Raw genomic sequence first — 24638 nt, forward strand, 5'->3', positions numbered from 1 at the left:
GATGAGAGGAGTACTCGGGAGTGCCGAGGGAATTAGGTTGCTAGTAGAGGAGCAGGAGATTGTACGTGGGCTGCTGGTTGATCGTTATGAGCAGAGTTTTGTAACCTGGCAAGGGTGGTAGCAGTGGTTTTAATGAGGAGGGATGATTTAGCAATAAGGGTGATAAGTGAGGGGCGGGAGAGGCTTGCAGTGTCATCGTGACGTGAGTGGTTCCTATTATGAGTAGTGCAAGCTGCAGAGGGGATGGGAGGGTACAAGGAGCTGGGTGGTGTGGTAGTGGTACTAGTAGTCATTACTCTGAGGGTGCATAACTTAGATGTGTCATTACGTTTGGGAAGGAAGGGAGTGGATTTGGGTAGGCCCAATGAGTAAGTAAAGGGAGGTGGAGACCAGCCTGCTGAGTAGAATGGAATACATTTTGCTGGGGTGGGTAGTGGCTGACGTGAAATTAATGCATTAGCCAAAGGTTGCATAGGTCACGCTGGGGGTAGAAATGGGGTAGGGAATGGTAAAGGATAGTGGCTATTGTGAGAAACCTCAGGGTGTTCTCCCCAAGAATCCAGCCTTAGCCTTAACCTAACAGATCACTGCGAGACCCTCAGAGGACACAGCACGCAACCGGGAACGGATGCTATACAGCCGACCATCTACCAACATTTATATCCAGAGACCTGCACGCAAATTCCAAATACAAACTACTGCCTTGAGAAAAACCATTGGTTGAAACACGTGTCAGCACTTCAAAATCCTAAGCATTAAGCTTCATGACTTGCATTGAGAACAATGTACGCATCAGGATGTATGTCACACAAGTGACAACCAATATAACCAACGAACGTGTATGAAACAACTGACCCAATAAAACTCAATGGCCCTCATTACAACCCCGGCGCTAAACCATGGTGCTATTAGCACCATGGTTGGTGCCGGTGTTGTAACGAGTCCGCCATGGTGGAATGGGGAAATACCGCCCCATTCCAAGGTTGGCGGGGCGGTATTTCCCCATTTCACCATGGCCCTTCCCCATTCCTATTTTTGACCCATATGGCTCAATGGGACTGGGGAAGGCGCTAAGTACGGTACCGCAAATTGCGGTACCGTAATTAGCACCGAGGTCCCTTTGCGGCACCCTACTTTAACGCTGGTAAAACCAGCCGTTAACGTCGGGTCCAGCAAAAGGGACCTCATAATCAGGCGTTAAGGGTTTAACGGCGCCGACACCTTTTACGGCGCCGTTAAACCCTTAATGCCAGGGTCGTAATGACCCCCAATACCTTCTCGAAAACCTAAAACAATTTTATTTGAAGTAGAAACTAACATACTGTCAATAAGAGAAGGATCAGAGCCCGGCTGAAGGGGATCCAAAGGTGAATCATAATCGCCAGATGTGAAGATAAACAGAAGAAACTTTTGTTTTGTTATATTTTTGGCATATCAGGCCCTCTGAAGCAAGACTTTGCATGAGAAGAGACTTGGGCACAAAAGGCCCTGGTATGATATAGAGAAAAGGAACTGTTAACTCGTACCAGAGAATCCCAGGACTGTGCTGTGCTCCAGAATTCCACCTTGTTCGATGCTAAAAACGTGGGGAAAGGAGAGCCCGGCCATAACATCCTGACTTATTTTGTGAAACCACGATACCGGAGGAGACAATTCAAATAACTAACGAACATATTGATTTTACCAATATGCAATCTAGCTCAAGTAGAACTCCCACCAGCTCAGCCTTCCGTCCTCTCGAAAGGACTCTCATTTGTGCCAATGACGAAAACCGACTGGTATAACACTGAGTTGGAAATCCGTTGGTTTCTGCACACAGTCAGGCTACGTACGTTCTTCAAAGAACAGGAGGAAAGAGAAATAGAACTAGACACCGGGCTGCACCCTAAGTCCTCCTTCTCTCCCCTTGACAACCAAATTCCTAGCGATCTACTGACTTTTGAGAAATTATCTTAAATGATTTATAAACTAAAGACCAGGACTAAACTTAAGACCAGGAGAGTCCATCTACATCACAATATCGCCATGGAGGAAAGAGAAGCTTTGAAGCAACTCTACCAATCAATACAAGGACATTGGCTGCCCGATTCATGGAATAAATTGCGCGTAAAAAGGGGGACTTATGTGCGAAAACGCGTGTAAGCGCCCGTTTGCCGATTCATGGAACACAATATGCGGGGCTTAACGGAGACTTGCGAGGAATCCGTGCGGGGTCCAACATGTCACTGCGACATTACGAACGCCTTGCGCGAGACTCCCAGCAAAGGGGTGTACCGTCTTGCGCAGTCACCTAAAAAGGGGGCGGAACTCGTGGAATGGGGAACAAGCGTAAATGTGGGTGTTACGTGGCCCATATGCGCGGTAACAACACATATTCATGGAATCAAACAGGGTTCACCGGCGCACAGGAAAAGACACGCTAATCCGGAAAAACGTCCGACAAGCGAAAGCTGGCATAAGCACCACAGCGCACAGGTACAATGCATAAATAGACACGCAAAACACAAACACGCATATACAGCTATGATGAATGTGCCATTTATTGCAGCAGTGATCGTGGGACACCGCAGGAGGAGGAGGATTGCCAGGATGTGTATTTTTGTTTTACCCAGGACCAGCCTTTTTGGGATGCCTGATGACCAGGTCTATGGCCAGGTATAGGTTCCCACCTCATATCATCCTAGATCTGGTCAGGGAGTGGGAAGATGACCTCACATCACCTACCCTGTGCTCTCAAGCACTGAGCCCCTTGGAAAAGGTGCTCAATGTACTCCGTTTTTTGGCCAGTGGGTCATTGCAGCGGACAACTGCCATAGTTGGGGGTGTTTCACAGGCCACTCGGTCACGCTGCCTTCACAAGGTGTTGGCAATCATGACTGCACACCCCTCAGTCTGCAAGCACATATAAATGCCCAGAACACCCGCAGAAAGGCAGGCTGTGGTCCAGGACTTTTACGGGGTGGCGCACTTTCCTAAAGTGATTGGTGCCATTGATTGCACATATGTGGCCCTACGTCCACTTAGGGCCACTGAGCACATCTATCGGAATCGCAAGCACTGGCATTCCATCAATGTGCAGGTTATATGTGATGCCAAGGGAATCGTTACCTCTGTATATGCAAACTATCCAGTGTCCACCCATGATAGTTTCATATTCAGAATGTCACCCCTACACCGGGCCCTGGAAGCTGGGAGGCATGGCAACACATGGCCCGTTGGTGAGTACAAATGACCCTGAAAATGCATGCATGCCTCACACAGACTAAACCACACCACTGACAAATCATCTCACCTCCACAGGGGACAGTGCCTACCCACTGAGCCCCTACATGATGACGCCAATACGGAACCCCACCACACCACCCCAGGTAAGATACAACACAGCACATATTGCAACTAGGGGCATAGTGGAGCGTACATTTGGAGTGCTAAAGTCACGATTTCGCTCCCTTGACCACTCTGGTGGAGTGCTCCTATATGCACCGCCAGTAGTGTGCAGGTTCATTGTGGCAGCATGTGTCCTGCACAACGTTGCAACACTGTGGGGCGTACTGGTGGACAAGGTGGTGCCCCCACATCCCCAACCACATGCACACCCGCTGCGCATGGGAGTGTAAACGGCATGTGGTGAGGCTGCCCGTACCCAGCTTGTGGCACAATTTTTCACCTAAAATCCAACCCCTGTGGAGTGCACACAGGTCTGGCACATTCCAGGTGACAATCGATGATGCCAAAGGGGCAATCGTCTGCCCCAACCTTACCACCCTGAGAAACTGTCCTTGGAAGTGCTACATTGTGTGCATTCCTTAGAACTTAAACTAACTCAATCTGGTGTGCACAAAAGGCACACATGGAAGATGCAGTATGCCACCAACCCCATGAAAAAATACATATCCAAATGCCGGTATGTCACCCAAACCCTCCCAAAATCCATGTCACCCGGTTGCCACAACATGCCATGCTAAGCAACGTCAGAAGTGACACATAAATGGCCAACACACAACAGTGCTATCAGAAAGCGCTCAACGAAAAACGGAACTAGTACTGAAATAACTCGCTCTCACACATCAAAACAATTATGTACACAGGAACATCCATTGGCCAGTATAACATAACAGAAACACCAGACCCAACAGTGAATATGTCTGAGAGTCACCAATCGGAACACCAGAAGTGCCTCAATGTGCCCTAACAACCCCATTGCACCCTTCTATTGGTAGTGTACTAAAGGGGGCAGGGAAGCGCATACAGCAGGAAGGCCAACAACAACAATGGAGACTGGCAAGCGAATACATTAATATGTAACATGAAAACATGATGGATCCCAATGTCAAAACAAAAAGGGATGGGAACCATGCACTAGACAATCATGAATCCCAGTAGGGGTGTATACACAGATTGGACTTGAGACTGCCCACAGGTTAAAACAGTACCTCAATGCCTCTGTGTAAGTTACTTTCACATGCTGCACTCCTTGCAAGCCCATGGAAAGCAGGAGTCGCATATGTGTCTGGACCCTGAGGCACAAACAAGGAGTGAACCAACATGAGACAAGCCTGTATGGGCCCAGCTGGAACCTACAGCGGATGCCCTCAGATGCCACACAAACCAACACACTCACATAAATGCACAATAAAAAGATGATTTTTTTAAAATGAAAAATGGCCATAGTAGACCAGGGGGGAGGGTGCACCCAGAAGGGTGGAGGGACAGGGTGCACCTCAACACCAACATGTGTTGATGTTGAGAATAAAAAAGAAAAAAAACCCTCCATGGGTTCGTTTCCGCATGGCTACAATGTATCATGGAGAGCTGTTGCTGCTGTCGCCACCATCTGGTATAGCAATAGAAGGCGTCAGTGGTAATGGAGGTAGACCACATATAGCCCTGGTCTGGTCCTCCATGGCAGCGGCCATGCGGGACTGAGATGTTCGCATCTGCAACATGATGGCACGGATGTCTGCATGCAACACCTCACTGGATGCACGCAGTTCCGTTTGCTCCACGTCACGGGATGCACGCGGTTCTGCTTGCAACACCTCACAGTTGGCTCGCTGTTCCACAGATCTGGTGTGTGTCAACTGTTGCATCTGCTCTTCTGAGCGTCTACTGCGTGCTGCCTCGAGTGCAGCCAGTGCAACTCGCAATGAACTAGACTCTTCCTTCAGGGCAGCCCTGCCTGCCCGACCCTCTGCAGCCATGGCTTTGCGCAGAGACCACAGTTCTGCCCGTCGGCACCTGTTGCTGGCCTGCATGTGGAGCATGTGTGAGTAGCATGTGGACCACACTGCTTGCTGCTGGAGCTCAATCTGTCTTTCTGGATGGGAGAATGGAATTGGCCACCCTATCCATGCCCTGAGCCAACATCTCATATGAAGCCCCCTGTTGTTGTGCAACAGAATACATGGATTGCTCCCACACATTATAACTGTTGGCACACGGCCACCGGGTTGGCGGGCCCCACGCCTGCTGGGCCCAAGGAAACCTGGCTATTGATGTGCTGGCGCTGTCAGTGGCTGCAGGACTGTATCCCTCCCTTGAACAGCTGTCCCAGGAACAGGAGCCAATACTGTGGAGCATGGCCTTGCACCCGTAACCACCACAGACTGATGTTCCAACACTGACTGGCCTTGTGAGGGGTCTTCCCACCCATCTCGCCCCCCCCCCCCCTTACAGATGTTTGGGATATGCCAGCACCCACAGTTGATTCACTCACCTGTGAAAGTTCCAAGGAATCCATGTCCGATTCACCACCAGAGCCATAGGTTTCCTCAGAGGCGGAGTCACAGTGAGTAATGGCCAGGATGGACTGTAGCACCAGTGGATCGTCATGGGCTACCACACCAAGTCCTCCACTGGTGCCTGGTTGCGGCCCACTCTCCTGCATCTCCTCCACCTCATCCTCTGCATCCAGTGCCTTATCACCTGCACATGGACAGAAAAATACATGAAGACACTTGTAAATAACATAGCCCACACACATAGGTATCACAATGTAGTCATGCAACACATCAACCCGCTATGTCAGTGAGGTCACAAACTCTGCCATGTACGCATTGTGAATGGGAGTCAAGGGTATCATGAAAGCAGACATGGATGTGTGTCAAAGGGCATGACACCACATGTAGTGCATGGCGCATAGCACCTGCTTCACACACAAGCACCAGACAGGCATAGTTGAGTTAACAGCATCAGTGATGCAAATACACAGAAGCCAGTTGCATGGCCATGCCTGAACTGTCAAACAGCATGAAATGTAAGTTGGTGCCTACTTTCCCTGATCCATGTACAAAGCTTGTGACATGACATGATATGGAAATAACAATTACCAAAAACACAACTGTCACACGGTGCTACAATGCTAGGGTGGTGGAACAGAGTGAAGGCAGGCACACCGATTCCATGAGTCCAGGTCACATTGACATAACGCAAGTGAATAGGCATGTAGAAGTGGAGACCTGGGTTTGGAAGTCGGAGGGGGCCATTGCAGTACATGGGAATGTGCTCAATGTACACTCGAACAACATAACCTGGAAATGCAAAGTTGCGGGCTGACGGCAGTGTAAGGGCAAGTGCATGAATCAGGTGTAAAGTGTTGTCAGTGGGTTGGAGGGATATAGTAAATACCCCCCATGTGCGGGTGGTACCTGGGAGCCAGTGCTAGGGAGATACCTGGCCCCAAAACAAAATGACCATTCACACAGTCCCGTCCTGGGTGAGTTGCAGAGGTAAAAGAGTAGAAGCACAGACCTTTCTGTATAGTCTGTCGATATAGCCCAGCATAGGAATGACCAGTCCCCTGGAGACAGTGGGCCTCATTACACGGTAGGCGGTAACCATGGCGCTGTTAGCGCCATGGTTGCCACCTGTATTTTACCCTGTCCGCCTTGGTGGATGGCGGAATTACCGCTCTACTCCAAGGTGAGCGGGGGCGGTAATTCCCCATTCACCAAGGCACTTCCCCATTCCCATTTTTGCCCCCATAGGGCTCAATGGGAATGGGGAAGGCGCTAATTACGGTACCGCAAATTGCGGTACCGTAATTAGCACCAGGGTCCCTTTGCGGGCCCGTTCCTTAACGGCTGGTAAAACCAGCCGTTAAGGTCGGGTCCCGCAAAGGGACCTCGTAGTAAGGCGGTAAGGGTTTACCGGTACCGGTGCCCTTACCGGTACCGGTAAACCCTTACCGCCTACCGTGTAATGAGGCCCAGTGAGCTGCTAGGGGAAGGAGCTTAGGGAGAATACCTCCTGAAGAGGTACATCTGGCAGGGTAACCTATCAGAGACGTCAAAAGATGTGAGGAGAGAATGCGAGTGGGCATAGGAAGATCATCACAGACAATATGCCATAACCGGTTGTAGCTGGAAGAGGGCCAAGAGAGGCTGGACAGAGTGTGACATGGAATGAGTGAGCAGGAGTGGTAATGAGTATTGGCTCGGTGTGCAGCACATCGTCTGTATGCAGCCTGCATGACAACAAGGACATAACAGTCCACCATGACACGGTCAACCAATGGCAGACATGTAAATGTAGGCATAACTGCAAAACAATCATGACACTTCATCCAAGCATCATACACATGTCCTGAACACACACGCATCACCACTCACTGGACATTTTATCCTAAATTGGAAGGTCTCCCACGCCTTGGATCTGCTCCATATCAATGAGATCACTGACAATCTCTTCATATGGAGGGAGTTCCTCCTCCTCCTCTGGCTGTGTCCCACCTCCAGTCACCAGAGTAGCAGCGTAGGCGGCACCCAATTTATCCTTGGCTCTGCATCGGAGGTCATTCCAACGCTTGAATACCTCCTGAGGAGTGCGCCTCTCATGGCCCATGGCGTTTATACGATCCGTGACGGGCTGCCAGTGGCCCCACGCTGAGCAGGCATGTGTGTGCTCCCTGCCTGCACAAGCATGCCACGTTCATGCTCCAACACGTAGTCCACAAGGATGTCGAGTTCCTCATTACAGAAGCTCTTCTTCCTCGACGTGTGGGGCTCCTGTGCCGTGCCTTGTTAGGGAGAATTCTCATTCTATGGCTAATTTCGCTCACCTAGTGAGTCCCCCAGCAGCTTTGCTGGATTTCTGGAGTTTATTTTTTCACTTGTTAAGAGTGTGAACCTTTTTCCCACTCTTACATTTGTTTTGCCATGTGTATTTCTACTGCTTGTTTGATCTTGGGCTCTGGAGCACACCACTCCATGAGCCTCAATTGTTGTGTGTGTTACACAGCACCCTCAGTGCAGTAACACAGGGTTGTCTCTAAGACATTCCAATGACTCCATTTTTCTGGGGCTGACTACTGACCCCCAGAAACAGGTAAAGTTGCCATTAACTTTATGTAGCCACTTTAAATTACAGACCCAGTACACCCCATCTTACATGGAGTACTGGAAAGGGTTAATTCCTACCCCTTTCTGTCTGTTCCTCTTTGAGCTTTGTTTTGCTCTCTTAACATTTAGACTTGGCTGGTGGCAGTGGTATCTACCCTAACTTTTCTACCGCGATTATACTATATAAACGTGGTACTGTTTTAGGCTATTATATTAGCCCCAACATAAACCCACTTGACCAAATACTTTTTATTTAGGCTCCTGTCGGGTTTAGTCGCCATTTCTTTTTGTTAATGTCCTTCTTGTGTTTTACTTTGCACGGCAAACCAAGTTTGCCTTCTTTGTTCGCCGAACTTTGGCGGGCTTCTGTCCAGAAGCCCTCCTTTGGCGTCTGGGTGTCTAGGGGGCCTGAATGTGAGGGAGGGGTCGCACTTTGTGTCCATTGGCTAGAGGAGGTGTCTGGGCTGGACAACCCCCCTGCTGTGTGATTGACAGCCAGGCTGTGTGAATGGGGGATTTTCGCATAAAAGGCAGGACTCTTGGGCTGGAAGTCAGAGTCACCACTGGAACTACAAGAACTGAAGAAGAAGCGGAGAAGACGACGGCTGCTGCAACTCCCAAGTCCTGGTGAAGCCCTGCTGCAGTCCTGAGCTATCTACCCTTCAACAACAGAGAAGATCCAGTCCGGAGTCTTCTTCCCTTGAGCCTGATGGGACCAATCAGCTCACCTCCAACAGCCAGAGGATCCTCTTCTTGGTCGAAATCGCTGCACATAGCTGTAGTTGTCCGGATAGCCATCTGAAGAGCCCCTTCTGTTTTAAAGGAGCGCACCTTATATTCACTGTCGCTTTGCTGCTGCTGGCTTCATCCCTGGGTAGTGCAGATCGCTCCAGACGTCGTCCTTCTTGTCCCCACGACTGAAGCTCCACGAACTGTGAGTCTGTAGGAACTACCAGGAACAACTGCCGTAGCACCAGCTTTTCTTCATACGAATAAGGTACTGTTTCCAGCTTCGAGGAAATAGGGGTGAACCCTTTTCTCCTCACCTAAGGCTTGCCCTCATCTTCCTTCCCTCTTATTTTTTTTTTTTTCAAAGTATTTTATTGGTTTTATGATAAAAGTGAGATAATACAAACTTATGGATTAAAGTAAACAAAAGGAAAAACAACTTAAACAACAGTAGTCTTCATGTGATGTAGCATGTGGGGTTCGAGATGGTGGTTCAGTCCAGGGTATGACTTCTCAGAGAGTGGAGGGGAACAGTTTCAGGGGACATCTGCATAGTGTTGATAGGAACCTGTTACTACAAGACACTGCAAGTGTTCAGGGGGGCTTATGGTCCGCGTCGAAGTGCATGTCCATCAGAAGAGCCTTCCAGGCGACCAGGGTGCCGCTTGTGGCGTCCCCATTGGATGTAGTTCCTTCCTGCCAGGCTCTGGTTTCTGCAGCTGTCCATCTCGCCATTTCGTTTAACCAACGTTCGTGCCTGGGGCCTGCGGGTGTCTTCCAGGCCATCGCTATGGTCCTTTTAACGAGTATACATGAAATGTCCATTAGCTTCACAAGGTGTTTGAATTTGCTTGGTCTGGGGTATGTACCCAGTAGGCATTCTCTGGGTGACCATTCATATCTCTCCATTCCGGCGTCTCTACAGGACTGCTTGGCTTTTGACCAGAGTGTCATCGCTTTAGTGCAGGTCCAGAACATGTGAATCATGTCTGCCCTGTCGTTCCCGCACCATGGGCACACCGGTGGGACCTTCGCGTTGAACAAGGCAACTCTGTGGGGAGTCATGTAGGTTCGGTAAAGGACATTCAGCTGTATTTGGCCAAATCTGGAGTTTCTTGACACTTTCTTGGGGAATATCAATGCTCTTTCCCATTCTTTATCAGTGAGTGGGGCTACGAGGTCCGCTTCCCATTTTGCCCTCAGCGCCGCTCCCTTAGGGTTAGGTTTATCGATGAGCTTGTTGTACAACCTGGAGACCGGTCTCCAGCCATCTGAGAGGTCATACATTTCCTGTAGTAGAGGGTCAGAGGTAGGTTCCTCTGGCCAGGAGTGCCACTGCTTCTTGGCAGTTTGTTTGAGCCTATGGTACCAGAGGAACTGGCCTTTGGGTAGTCCTTCGATATCTTGTATCGATTCAAAGTCCCTGAACACTCCATCTTCAAACACGTCTCCCCATGTATATATTGCAGCTTCCTCCCACCTCCTTGCTATGGTAAGGTCTGCCTCCGTCTTGCACACATCTGCCATCATGGGATGGTCTGGAGAGTACGGGTGTTGCACCTTCCTAATGTAGCAAGTCCTGGCCCATATCTGTCTGCCAAGCTCCACAACTAAAGGGGTTTCCGGGGAGCGGCAAAGGGGGCTCCATAGGGTTTCCTTGGGAATTAAGTTGATGTGAGATTGCTTCAGTAGCCCCAGTTCAGCTGAAGGTTCGTCCGACAGCCACCTGGTGATGTGACTGAGCTGGGCAGCCAGGTAATAGAGCTGGAGATCTGGAAGTTTGTAGCTAGTGACAGTTTGTGCCTGTGGGGTCCCCACAAAAAGTCCTTGATGATGGCCTCCAATTTCTTGAAGAAGGGAGGCCGTACGTAGTGGCAAATGTTCACAAAGAAATACAAGAAGCGGGGGAGGATTATCATCTTGACAATCGCTGCTCTCCCCACCATTGCCAGTGGGAGTTTGGACCAGAATTTTATAGATCGCCGGAGGTTGGTGACAGCGACTTCTGTGTTGTGCTCATGTGTGAGCTGTGGGGTGTGGCTGACTTCAATCCCCAAGTACCTGAACTTCTCGGGTTGCCATTTTATCCCTATACTTGGGAGGTCTTCTGCTAAAACGTCTCTCAATCTGGCCAGGGGGAATGCCGAGGATTTGTGTCTGCTAAATTGGATTCCAGAGTATCTCGCGTAGTTGTCGAGTACCTCCAGTGTTGTCGGTGCATTGATCTCGGGGTCTTTTAAATACAGGAGAACGTCATCTGCGTACAATGATATTATGTTATAAACGTTGCCCACCTTGATGCCGGCGTCGAAAAGCTGTTGACGGAAGTATATGGCAATCGGTTCCAGTCCCAATATGTACAGCATGGGCGAAAGTGGGCATCCTTGTCTCGTGCCCCTCTGTATTTCCCAAGGTTCTGAGACTATTCCGCCTGTCTTGACCCTGGCCACTGGGGAGTTGTAGAGAACCTGGACCCATCTGATGAAGCCATTTCCGAAGCCAAAAGCCCGCAAGGCCTCCACCAGCCACTCCCAGTAGATGGAGTCGAAGGCCTTAATGGCGTCAAGCGACAATATCGCTAGGTCTTCCTCAGAATCGTGAGTTTCGGCCATGATGTGTTGAAGCCTCCTCAAATTAGCTGTGGTGTTGCGCCCTGGAACAAATCCGTTCTGATCTTCGTGAATTATAGACCCCACCACTCTAGCAAGTCTGCTGGCCAGTATTGAGGTGAGGATCTTGCTATCGTAGTTGAGCATGGCCAGGGGTCGATATGAGTCGCAATCAGTGGGCGGTTTGTGGGGCTTGAGCATGGGGATGATTATAGTTTCTCTCATGGTGTTGGGGAGGATCCCGTTTGCGTAAGCTTCTTGGTAGACTTCGTGTAGGATGGGAGTGAGGATGGGCTCGTATGCTTTATAAAATTCCGGTGTGAGTCCGTCGCTGCCAGGGGTTTTGCAGGTAGCGAGCGACCTGATGGCCCATCTTACATCGTCGAGAGTGATTTCCATGTCCAGTTCAGTCCTCCGTTCGCTGGATATTTGGGGTAGGCCAATCCCTTCCAGGGTATCTAATATTTCTGTGGTGGGGATCTGGGCTTCATGAGCGTATAGTTTTGAGTAGAACTCAGCAAATGCTTTGTTGATCCCCATCTGTGTCCTGTGGGATGCACCTTCCGTGTCTATTATTTCCGTTGGTAGGTGTTTAGGGTGCTCTCTTCTGCACAGCCAGGCCAACAGCCTACCAGGTTTGTCTGATTCCCTGTGGGATCGAGCGATGTACGTGGCAAAGTCGAATTTTTCCAGCCTGTCCCAGGAGAGCTGACATTTTTCTCGGGCTGCTTTCAGTTTCGTTTCGACCTCTGGGGAGGCGTCAGGAGTGGACTCTAGACGAGTGATCTCTGATTCCTGGGCCTCAAGTGACGTCTTTAGTTGCCTGCGGGTGCCACCAGCTCTTGATATGATTTCTCCTCTGGTAACCACCTTCATGGCTTCCCACAGTGTGCTCCAGGTGGACACGGATCCTTTGGTGATCTCGACGTACTCCTCTAGTCTCTCGGCAAGGTCCTCTCTGAACTGTGAGTCCTCTAATGTCGCGGAAGGCATTCTCCACATGGGGATCGGGGGTCTGGGTCCCCTCTGCCGCCATTGCATGGTTAACGGAGAGTGATCGGAGATAGATCTCCCCAGGTACTCTGTGGCTATCGCCAGCGGGACCTGGTCCCGATCAATTAACAAATAATCTATTCTTGTGTAGACGCTGTGTGGGGCTGAGTAATGCAAGTAGATCCTGTCAGCTGGGTGTTGTATCCTCCAGATGTCCACTAGATTGAGTTGGTCCAGTGTCTCCGCCATGGTACGGGTTGCGGGATTGCTTGATTGGGGGGGAGGGAGTGATCTGTCCATAGTTGTATCCATGACACAATTAAAATCTCCTCCCCATATGAAGGTTCTGTCTCGGTGATGTGCCAGCTTGGGACTCAGTGTACTGAGGTAAGACGGGATTCCATGTTGTGGGAAGTATGTGTTAGCCAAGCAGATCGGGGTCTGTTCTATAGTTCCCCACATTATTACGTATCTTCCGTCCTTATCAGATTCACATCCGTGTAACTGGAAAGGCACATTCGGGTTTATCCATATTAGCACACCCCTTGCGTATTTGGAGTATGGGGATCCCCTCACTGTCCCTTCCCATCGGTCTGCCAATTTGGACAGAGCGTCCTCGGTGAGGTGCGTCTCCTGTAACATCGCAATCGAGACTTTCTTCCTCCTCAGATAAGACTGTATGCGGTTCCTCCTGAGGTACGAGCCCATTCCCCTTACGTTCCATGTCATCACATTGAGTTGTGATGCCATTGGTTCAGTGTTCTGGGTTTGTCGTGCGGGACAACTACGGTGGCCTGGCGCGGCATCAAAGCGTGGTTGGTAGGCTGTAGGCGATGGACCTCTGATTCGTCAATTCCTGGAGCATATCTTGTGACCATCTCGATATTTTCAAGCATCAATGGGACGAAGACTACGAAACTAACTAAACTAATAACATAACTCAAACTGGTGCGCCCAGCGACTACAACTCTGTCGCGGTGCTCAGGCGCTCCCGCGCCGTCTAAACCCATCCGGGAATCGAGCGCGAGTTGGGTCGGGCAAAAAAGATCGAACTAGCCCGGTTGGATCTTCCGCTGGGGGTGGGGCTGCTGTAGGCGGCGAGGCCGAACGAGGGTCGTTTCCATACGATATACTGTTAATTGGATTACCTTCTTGGGTCCGGCTGTTTATGCTTCATGTGTGGGTGGTGCGGAGGGTCCCTGGGGTCCAGTTTTCCTCCCCCGGGGTTCAGTCTTCCTCTCCTGGGTTATCCCCACCGTCGGCAAGGTCGTTGTCCTCTAGCCACATATTGGCTGCTTCCGGGTTTTCGAGAAATATTGCTCGCCCTTTGTGGATGACTTTCAGGCGGGACGGGTACAGCAACCTGTATTTAAGGTTCAGTTGGCGAAGCCTTGCTTTAATCGGAACAAACGAGTTCCTCGCCCTCTGCACTTTCTGGGTATAGTCAGGGTATATGGAAATCTTAGAGTCGCCCTGTACGATAGGGCCTGTTTCCCTGGAGTATCTTAATATAGTTTCTCTGTCTTGGAAATTTAGTATCTTGGCTATTATTGGCCGTGGATGTGAGCCGGGGGGAGGTCGTTTCTGGAGGGACCTATGCGCCCTCTCCACCGCAAATCCCTGGGTCAACTTGCCGGCCCCAATCTCCTGTAGCAGCAGGGTTTCAACATAGGACGTAGTATTCAGGCCTTCATTCCCCTCTGGGATACCCAGGATCCTGATGTTCCCCCGTCTAGCCCGACCTTCGGCTTCCTCTGCCCTTTCTTCTAGGAATGCGACCTTCCTTTTCAGGTTCGAGACTTCGGATTGTAGGGCCGCTGTGGCCCCGGACTTTTCCTCTGTAGATTTCTCCATGGCCGTCACCCTCTCCGTTAAGTTGCGGGCATCCTGGCGAATGAGTTGTATGTCTATTTTGAACTCATCTATCTTGGAGTCTATATGAGTCTTTAATGAGGCAATAGCGTCCATTATCTGGGAGTGATTATCATTGGGCTCCGTCTCGTGCGAGCAAATGATTTCGGTGGAGCTGCCCTGGCTTGGGTGGGAGTCTTTGCCCGGGCTGAGACAAAGGAGTCCATGGTGGCAGCTCTGGTTTTGTTTTTAGCGGCCATGTTAAAGGAGCAATAGCGGTTGCCCTGGAGCCCTGAAACTGGTGGGGTAGGAGTCAGGGCCACTCGCTTATGTGGCCTGGAATGGAGTTCTAGAGTGGGCTGTGCCCTGAAAGATTATTATTGTCAGTGGTTAGGAGCTGTCCGGGGCGCAGCGCTCTGGAGTAATGTATTCCACTGTGCGTTCAGATGCTTTATCCGCTACCTTGGCGCCTATGTCGCTGCCCCTGGACTCGGGGGTGATAGTGTTGGAGCGCTTAGGGCAGGAGTTGTCACCTCTTGGTGTGTGAGTCCAATTGGGTGGCCCAGCCGCGGAGATAATGCAGGCTGTGGTTGGGGAGAGCAACAGGGGCCGAACTCACAGTTGTTCCGTGGCTTGACTCACCTCGTTTCCCAGGGCTCGTCCCCGGTTTCTGAGCGGAATCCGATCCTCTGGGTAAGGTGGCGTATCACAGCGACCCAGCAGCCGCTGCTCCTCCGGGTCCGCCTCGTTGTAGATGGATGTGGGCCCGGGGGGCAGAGGCCGGTGATGCCCCCGCGTGATCCCGTCCTCGTGTGCTTATTTTGGTAGGTCGCCGGCGGGGAGGAGGAAGTTGCGTGGAGACCCTCACCGCCGTCTCCGGGATGTGGATTGTGCCGCGGTGGAGCTCCGGGGATACAGCGGCTCTCGCTGTGCTAGACTCCGGCACGTAGTGTCGACCGGAGCCTTCCGGCGTGGTGAGGGGGGAGAAGGGCGAGGGTCTGGTGCCGACCACAGTCGGATATTGCAAGGAGGCCAGCTCCGCTGCGGTACTCCTCCTCAGTGTTCCCAGCCGAATGTGCTGGCGGGGTACTCCGCGCGGAGGCCCCGCTAAGCCGTGTGGGGCGCCATCTTGGATCCAGGCGCGGCAGGGGGAGGGAGCGCGTTCCAAGACCTGCGCTGCCGTCCAGGGGGCCGGAGATTCCGACCTCTCGAGCAGGTTTTGTGCGGGATCGCTTCACGCACCGCTGCGTACTTCTCAGCGGGCTGCTGTCCCACTTAAGCCGGAGAAAAAAGATTCGGAAACGGCATCTCGGCCGGAGCTCGGCGAATCAGCCTCCGCTCGCCATCGGCTCAGGCCACGCCCCCCTTCCTTCCCTCTTATAACATTCGCTTCCCTTTTGACAATATCGAAGTACTCCTGGCAATCTCTAATCGTGAACTGTTCTAACCTTGTGATCCTCGACAACAGAACCCCTGTCCCATTGACACTGGCGCAGGCCTATTGACTTTTATATACGTTTTAGAAAGTGTTTTTGATTCTATCTGCCTTGACAAAAGTATTGCCTATGATTTTTATCCCCAATTTTCTTGTGTTAATTCATGTGCTAAGTGTGTTTGACTACGGTAAGATTTCTTCTCGCGAGTACGCTTTTCTTTCGTAAGACCGAACTGTCATTACTGTCAAAAAGTGATTGCGTAACAACCCCCGGTAACGTCTTTGTTTCACAACACCGGTCTGTCAAATCCAAAGGTACTTACCTTGAATTGTTCTGCACAAGGGGAATTGGTTGTGTGTAGTATATTTGAAGTGTGGTTTTATTCTAATAGAAGTGAAGTGTTTTGTGAACAGATGGTTTAAAAATAAATGTACTTGTATTTTTTAACCATAAACCTTAGTCAGTGTTTGCTTGAGTCACAGTAATTGTAGTCCTTTGTGTAATCTCTACTACTGCTCATTTGCTCTTGAGATAAGACTGGCAGCTCTGCTACTGCTACCACTTTAACACAGTGTACAGGCTTGTACCAAAATTGAACTTGTATTACCACTTGTAGTCTTAATTGTGTGTAGTGGTCTCTAAGGGCACTGCAGAGGATTCTGCCTAACACTGGTGTACAGCGGTGGGATTTTTAAGTATAGTGATTACACTTGAGTGCTGCTATTACCTTGGCTCAACTAACCACAAGGCTAAACACCACTATATCTGTTAACTGAAAAATCATGTCAAGTATGGAAAACTACAGTGAAGAGAGTCTCTTAAACTACACTGCTGAGGTTTTGGAAACCATATGTAGGGGAAAAAAGTCTCTCTGGTAAAGGAAAGAAATCTGAACTGGTTGCTAGGTTATTGGGAAAACAAAGTCTGGAAAGTGGGTCAGATGGGGCCACCCCTCCAGCAAATGTGGATAATGATGTGTCTGATTCTGAGAGTGTTGGACTAGAAGAAGTAGATGAGTCCTTGTTAGGAAACCCTACAACTCCCTTGCCTGCTCAGAAACCACAACCACTGTACACAGGAACCCCCACAGGTCATACACTTACTCCTGAATTTATTACCCTTGAGAAAATGAGACTTGAATTGGAAGTGAAACGTATTGATGCACAAACTGCCATGAAACATCAAGAATTAAGGCTCAGAAAAATGGAGATGGCTCATGCTTTAGAGATGAAGAAATTGTCTGTAGAATATGCTTCTCTCACAGGATCTTCTAGGTCTTCCAGCCCTAAGAGACCCTGTATGCCAAAGGAAATGGTTGGTATGTATGAGACTAAACTTGATGTTTTGGATTGGTTAGCAATGTTTGAATACAATCATGGGATTCAGGGTATCACAGGGAATCAGTTGATTCCTTGGCTTTTCTCTAGACTTTCTTCTGTTGCAAGTGATGCTGTAATGGAGTTGGGGGAGGAGGATAAGCAGGATTATGAGTGTGTGAAGCTAGCTTTTGATAGCTAGATTTGGGAAGACCCCTTCCCAGTACCCTAAGAGGTTTAGGACCCTCAAAAAGCATAATGGTACCCCTTGGGCTACCTGGGTGTGTGAATGTTTGAAGAACTTAGATTGGGTTAAGGATTACAAAGTGAACACTTATGAAGGTTTGAGGAATCTTGCTATGTTGGAGTCAATTTATGATGCCTGCTCTCCTGAGCTTAGACAGCACTTGGCTGATTCAAGTTAGCTAAGGGTGCTGACTTGTGGGTTGCCAACAGGGCCACTCACAAGGATTCTGGGGCCACTCAGAAGAAGGATGAGGGAAAGCAGCCAAAGAAAGATAACAAGGAGAATTTCAATAATTCCAATCCAAAAGAGGGCCACAAACATAACCAGGGTAAGCCACAAGGGAAACTGAATCAGGCTAGTGTACCATCTGGGACCAAACCAGATGGAGGTCAGAACAAACCCCCATTCATTAAAGCATTTGGGAAATGTTTTGCTTGTGGGTCAACTGACCATGTGAAAGGGGATCCCAGATGTAAGGGTAAACCTTCAGGGGTCCACACTGTCTCCTTAGCCTTCTCCCAGGTGGAAGAAGTACCTATAGCCAGTTGAAACTTTCAGTTACTAGCTGATGAGCCCATGAGAGTCTCAGCTAGTGTTTCTTTAGTGTCCTTGGATCTTTGGGAACAACAGAACTTAGATGTCTATAACTCAATCCCAGATAATACTAAAGAGTATTATAAAGATAGTGTTCTTGTGAATGGTCAGGAGACCTCTGCCAGCAGAGACACTGGAGCCAGCATAACTGTGGTTGATGAATGTTTTTTCAAGGTAGAGGATGTTGCTAAGAGTGCGCACAGCCAATTCCCCCACCAAAACAAGAAGTACGCACTGTCACTGTCACAGTGGTGAACAATTTGCGTGGAAACCCTTACCGCCTACCGTGTAATGAGGCCCAGTGAGCTGCTAGGGGAAGGAGCTTAGGGAGAATACCTCCTGAAGAGGTACATCTGGCAGGGTAACCTATCAGAGACGTCAAAAGATGTGATGAGAGAATGCGAGTGGGCATAGGAAGATCATCACAGACAATATGCCATAACCGGTTGTAGCTGGAAGAGGGCCAAGAGAGGCTGGACAGAGTGTGACATGGAATGAGTGAGCAGGAGTGGTAATGAGTATTGGCTCGGTGTGCAGCACATCGTCTGTATGCAGCCTGCATGACAACAAGGACATAACAGTCCACCATGACACGGTCAACCAATGGCAGACATGTAAATGTAGGCATAACTGCAAAACAATCATGACACTTCATCCAAGCATCATACACATGTCCTGAACACACACGCATCACCACTCACTGGACATTTTATCATAAATTGGAAGGTCTCCCACGCCTTGGATCTGCTCCATATCAATGAGATCACTGACAATCTCTTCATATGGAGGGAGTTCCTCCTCCTCCTCTGGCTGTGTCCCACCTCCAGTCACCAGAGTAGCAGCGTAGGCGGCACCCAATTTATCCTTGGCTCTGCATCGGAGGTCATTCCAACGCTTGAATACCTCCTGAGGAGTGCGCCTCTCATGGCCCATGGCGTTTATACGATCCGTGAAGGGCTGCCAGTGGGCCATACGCTGAGCAGGCATGTGTGTGCTCCCTGCCCGCACAAGCATGCCACGTTCATGCTCCAACACGTAGTCCACAAGGATGTCGAGTTCCTCATTACAGAAGCTCTTCTTCCTCGACGTGTGGGGCTCCTGTGCCGTGCCTTGTTAGGGAGAATTCTCATTCTATGGCTAATTTCGCTCACCTAGTGAGTCCCCCAGCAGCTTTGCTGGATTTCTGGAGTTTATTTTTTCACTTGTTAAAGAGTGTGAACCTTTTTCCCACTCTTACATTTGTTTTGCCATGTGTATTTCTACTGCTTGTTTGATCTTGGGCTCTGGAGCACACCACTCCATGAGCCTCAATTGTTGTGTGTGTTACACAGCACCCTCAGTGCAGTAACACAGGGTTGTCTCTAAGACATTCCAATGACTCCATTTTTCTGGGGCTGACTACTGACCCCCAGAAACAGGTAAAGTTGCCATTAACTTTATGTAGCCACTTTAAATTACAGACCCAGTACACCCCATCTTACATGGAGTACTGGAAAGGGTTAATTCCTACCCCTTTCTGTCTGTTCCTCTTTGAGCTTTGTTTTGCTCTCTTAACATTTAGACTTGGCTGGTGGCAGTGGTATCTACCCTAACTTTTCTACCGCGATTATACTATATAAACGTGGTACTGTTTTAGGCTATTATATTAGCCCCAACATAAACCCACTTGACCAAATACTTTTTATTTAGGCTCCTGTCGGGTTTAGTCGCCATTTCTTTTTGTTAATGTCCTTCTTGTGTTTTACTTTGCACGGCAAACCAAGTTTGCCTTCTTTGTTCGCCGACCTTTGGCGGGCTTCTGTCCAGAAGCCCTCCTTTGGCGTCTGGGTGTCTAGGGGGCCTGAATGTGAGGGAGGGGTCGCACTTTGTGTCCATTGGCTAGAGGAGGTGTCTGGGCTGGACAACCCCCCTGCTGTGTGATTGACAGCCAGGCTGTGTGAATGGGGGATTTTCGCATAAAAGGCAGGACTCTTGGGCTGGAAGTCAGAGTCACCACTGGAACTACAAGAACTGAAGAAGAAGCGGAGAAGACGACGGCTGCTGCAACTCCCAAGTCCTGGTGAAGCCCTGCTGCAGTCCTGAGCTATCTACCCTTCAACAACAGAGAAGATCCAGTCCGGAGTCTTCTTCCCTTGAGCCTGATGGGACCAATCAGCTCACCTCCAACAGCCAGAGGATCCTCTTCTTGGTCGAAATCGCTGCACATAGCTGTAGTTGTCCGGATAGCCATCTGAAGAGCCCCTTCTGTTTTAAAGGAGCGCACCTTATATTCACTGTCGCTTTGCTGCTGCTGGCTTCATCCCTGGGTAGTGCAGATCGCTCCAGACGTCGTCCTTCTTGTCCCCACGACTGAAGCTCCACGAACTGTGAGTCTGTAGGAACTACCAGGAACAACTGCCGTAGCACCAGCTTTTCTTCATACAAATAAGGTACTGTTTCCAGCTTCGAGGAAATAGGGGTGAACCCTTTTCTCCTCACCTAAGGCTTGCCCTCATCTTCCTTCCCTCTTATTTTTTTTTTTTTTCAAAGTATTTTATTGGTTTTATGATAAAAGTGAGATAATACAAACTTATGGATTAAAGTAAACAAAAGGAAAAACAACTTAAACAACAGTAGTCTTCGTGTGATGTAGCATGTGGGGTTCGAGATGGTGGTTCAGTCCAGGGTATGACTTCTCAGAGAGTGGAGGGGAACAGTTTCAGGGGACATCTGCATAGTGTTGATAGGAACCTGTTACTACAAGACACTGCAAGTGTTCAGGGGGGCTTATGGTCCGCGTCGAAGTGCATGTCCATCAGAAGAGCCTTCCAGGCGACCAGGGTGCCGCTTGTGGCGTCCCCATTGGATGTAGTTCCTTCCTGCCAGGCTCTGGTTTCTGCAGCTGTCCATCTCGCCATTTCGTTTAACCAACGTTCGTGCCTGGGGCCTGCGGGTGTCTTCCAGGCCATCGCTATGGTCCTTTTAACGAGTATACATGAAATGTCCATTAGCTTCACAAGGTGTTTGAATTTGCTTGGTCTGGGGTATGTACCCAGTAGGCATTCTCTGGGTGACCATTCATATCTCTCCATTCCGGCGTCTCTACAGGACTGCTTGGCTTTTGACCAGAGTGTCATCGCTTTAGTGCAGGTCCAGAACATGTGAATCATGTCTGCCCTGTCGTTCCCGCACCATGGGCACACCGGTGGGACCTTCGCGTTGAACAAGGCAACTCTGTGGGGAGTCATGTAGGTTCGGTAAAGGACATTCAGCTGTATTTGGCCAAATCTGGAGTTTCTTGACACTTTCTTGGGGAATATCAATGCTCTTTCCCATTCTTTATCAGTGAGTGGGGCTACGAGGTCCGCTTCCCATTTTGCCCTCAGCGCCGCTCCCTTAGGGTTAGGTTTATCGATGAGCTTGTTGTACAACCTGGAGACCGGTCTCCAGCCATCTGAGAGGTCATACATTTCCTGTAGTAGAGGGTCAGAGGTAGGTTCCTCTGGCCAGGAGTGCCACTGCTTCTTGGCGGTTTGTTTGAGCCTATGGTACCAGAGGAACTGGCCTTTGGGTAGTCCTTCGATATCTTGTATCGATTCAAAGTCCCTGAACACTCCATCTTCAAACACGTCTCCCCATGTATATATTGCAGCTTCCTCCCACCTCCTTGCTATGGTAAGGTCTGCCTCCGTCTTGCACACATCTGCCATCATGGGATGGTCTGGAGAGTACGGGTGTTGCACCTTCCTAATGTAGCAAGTCCTGGCCCATATCTGTCTGCCAAGCTCCACAACTAAAGGGGTTTCCGGGGAGCGGCAAAGGGGGCTCCATAGGGTTTCCTTGGGAATTAAGTTGATGTGAGATTGCTTCAGTAGCCCCAGTTCAGCTGAAGGTTCGTCCGACAGCCACCTGGTGATGTGACTGAGCTGGGCAGCCAGGTAATAGAGCTGGAGATCTGGAAGTTTGTAGCTAGTGACAGTTTGTGCCTGTGGGGTCCCCACAAAAAGTCCTTGATGATGGCCTCCAATTTCTTGAAGAAGGGAGGCCGTACGTAGTGGCAAATGTTCACAAAGAAATACAAGAAGCGGGGGAGGATTATCATCTTGACAATCGCTGCTCTCCCCACCATTGCCAGTGGGAGTTTGGACCAGAATTTTATAGATCGCCGGAGGTTGGTGACAGCGACTTCTGTGTTGTGCTCATGTGTGAGCTGTGGGGTGTGGCTGACTTCAATCCCCAAGTACCTGAACTTCTCGGGTTGCCATTTTATCCCTATACTTGGAAGGTCTTCTGCTAAAACGTCTCTCAATCTGGCCAGGGGGAATGCCGAGGATTTGTGTCTGCTAAATTGGATTCCAGAGTATCTCGCGTAGTTGTCGAGTACCTCCAGTGTTGTCGGTGCATTGATCTCGGGGTCTTTTAAATACAGGAGAACGTCATCTGCTTACAATGATATTATGTTATAAACGTTGCCCACCTTGATGCCGGCGTCGAAAAGCTGTTGACGGAAGTATATGGCAATCGGTTCCAGTCCCAATATGTACAGCATGGGCGAAAGTGGGCATCCTTGTCTCGTGCCCCTCTGTATTTCCCAAGGTTCTGAGACTATTCCGCCTGTCTTGACCCTGGCCACTGGGGAGTTGTAGAGAACCTGGACCCATCTGATGAAGCCATTTCCGAAGCCAAAAGCCCGCAAGGCCTCCACCAGCCACTCCCAGTAGATGGAGTCGAAGGCCTTAATGGCGTCAAGCGACAATATCGCTAGGTCTTCCTCAGAATCGTGAATTTCGGCCATGATGTGTTGAAGCCTCCTCAAATTAGCTGTGGTGTTGCGCCCTGGAACAAATCCGTTCTGATCTTCGTGAATTATAGACCCCACCACTCTAGCAAGTCTGCTGGCCAGTATTGAGGTGAGGATCTTGCTATCGTAGTTGAGCATGGCCAGGGGTCGATATGAGTCGCAATCAGTGGGCGGTTTGTGGGGCTTGAGCATGGGGATGATTATAATTTCTCTCATGGTGTTGGGGAGGATCCCGTTTGCGTAAGCTTCTTGGTAGACTTCGTGTAGGATGGGAGTGAGGATGGGCTCGTATGCTTTATAAAATTCCGGTGTGAGTCCGTCGCTGCCAGGGGTTTTGCAGGTAGCGAGCGACCTGATGGCCCATCTTACATCGTCGAGAGTGATTTCCATGTCCAGTTCAGTCCTCCGTTCGCTGGATATTTGGGGTAGGCCAATCCCTTCCAGGGTATCTAATATTTCTGTGGTGGGGATCTGGGCTTCATGAGCGTATAGTTTTGAGTAGAACTCAGCAAATGCTTTGTTGATCCCCATCTGTGTCCTGTGGGATGCACCTTCCGTGTCTATTATTTCCGTTGGTAGGTGTTTAGGGTGCTCTCTTCTGCACAGCCAGGCCAACAGCCTACCAGGTTTGTCTGATTCCCTGTGGGATCGAGCGATGTACGTGGCAAAGTCGAATTTTTCCAGCCTGTCCCAGGAGAGCTGACATTTTTCTCAGGCTGCTTTCAGTTTCGTTTCGACCTCTGGGGAGGCGTCAGGAGTGGACTCTAGACGAGTGATCTCTGATTCTTGGGCCTCAAGTGACGTCTTTAGTTGCCTGCGGGTGCCACCAGCTCTTGATATGATTTCTCCTCTGGTAACCACCTTCATGGCTTCCCACAGTGTGCTCCAGGTGGACACGGATCCTTTGGTGATCTCGACGTACTCCTCTAGTCTCTCGGCAAGGTCCTCTCTGAACTGTGAGTCCTCTAATGTCGCGGAAGGCATTCTCCACATGGGGATCGGGGGTCTGGGTCCCCTCTGCCGCCATTGCATGGTTAACGGAGAGTGATCGGAGATAGATCTCCCCAGGTACTCTGTGGCTATCGCCAGCGGGACCTGGTCCCGATCAATTAACAAATAATCTATTCATGTGTAGACGCTGTGTGGGGCTGAGTAATGCAAGTAGATCCTGTCAGCTGGGTGTTGTATCCTCCAGATGTCCACTAGATTGAGTTGGTCCAGTGTCTCCGCCATGGTACGGGTTGCGGGATTGCTTGATTGGGGGGGAGGGAGTGATCTGTCCATAGTTGTATCCATGACACAATTAAAATCTCCTCCCCATATGAAGGTTCTGTCTCGGTGATGTGCCAGCTTGGGACTCAGTGTACTGAGGTAAGACGGGATTCCATGTTGTGGGAAGTATGTGTTAGCCAAGCAGATCGGGGTCTGTTCTATAGTTCCCCACATTATTACGTATCTTCCGTCCTTATCAGATTCACATCCGTGTAACTGGAAAGGCACATTCGGGTTTATCCATATTAGCACACCCCTTGCGTATTTGGAGTATGGGGATCCCCTCACTGTCCCTTCCCATCGGTCTGCCAATTTGGACAGAGCGTCCTCGGTGAGGTGCGTCTCCTGTAACATCGCAATCGAGACTTTCTTCCTCCTCAGATAAGACTGTATGCGGTTCCTCCTGAGGTACGAGCCCATTCCCCTTACGTTCCATGTCATCACATTGAGTTGTGATGCCATTGGTTCAGTG

General features: G+C 49.9%; 1 protein-coding gene and 1 long non-coding RNA gene across 2 annotated transcripts in view; one reads left to right on the forward strand and one right to left on the reverse strand.

Annotated features, from left to right (window-relative positions):
• The window catches only part of LOC138566175 (zinc finger protein 84-like), an 89508-nt gene that overhangs the window by 39170 nt on the left and 25700 nt on the right, over positions 1-24638 (forward strand). The gene's annotated exons all lie outside the window — the stretch shown is intronic.
• The window catches only part of LOC138566176 (uncharacterized), a 73886-nt gene continuing 54964 nt past the window's right edge, over positions 5717-24638 (reverse strand). The window contains exon 2 of the long non-coding RNA XR_011301858.1: positions 5717-5925. This is a non-coding gene — a long non-coding RNA (uncharacterized lncRNA). The remainder of the gene's footprint in view (positions 5926-24638) is intronic.

The sequence above is a fragment of the Ambystoma mexicanum genome, chromosome 2p, assembly GCF_040938575.1.
Source record: "Ambystoma mexicanum isolate Mex_15411 chromosome 2p, UKY_AmexF1_1, whole genome shotgun sequence".
Classification (NCBI taxonomy): domain Eukaryota; kingdom Metazoa; phylum Chordata; class Amphibia; order Caudata; family Ambystomatidae; genus Ambystoma; species Ambystoma mexicanum.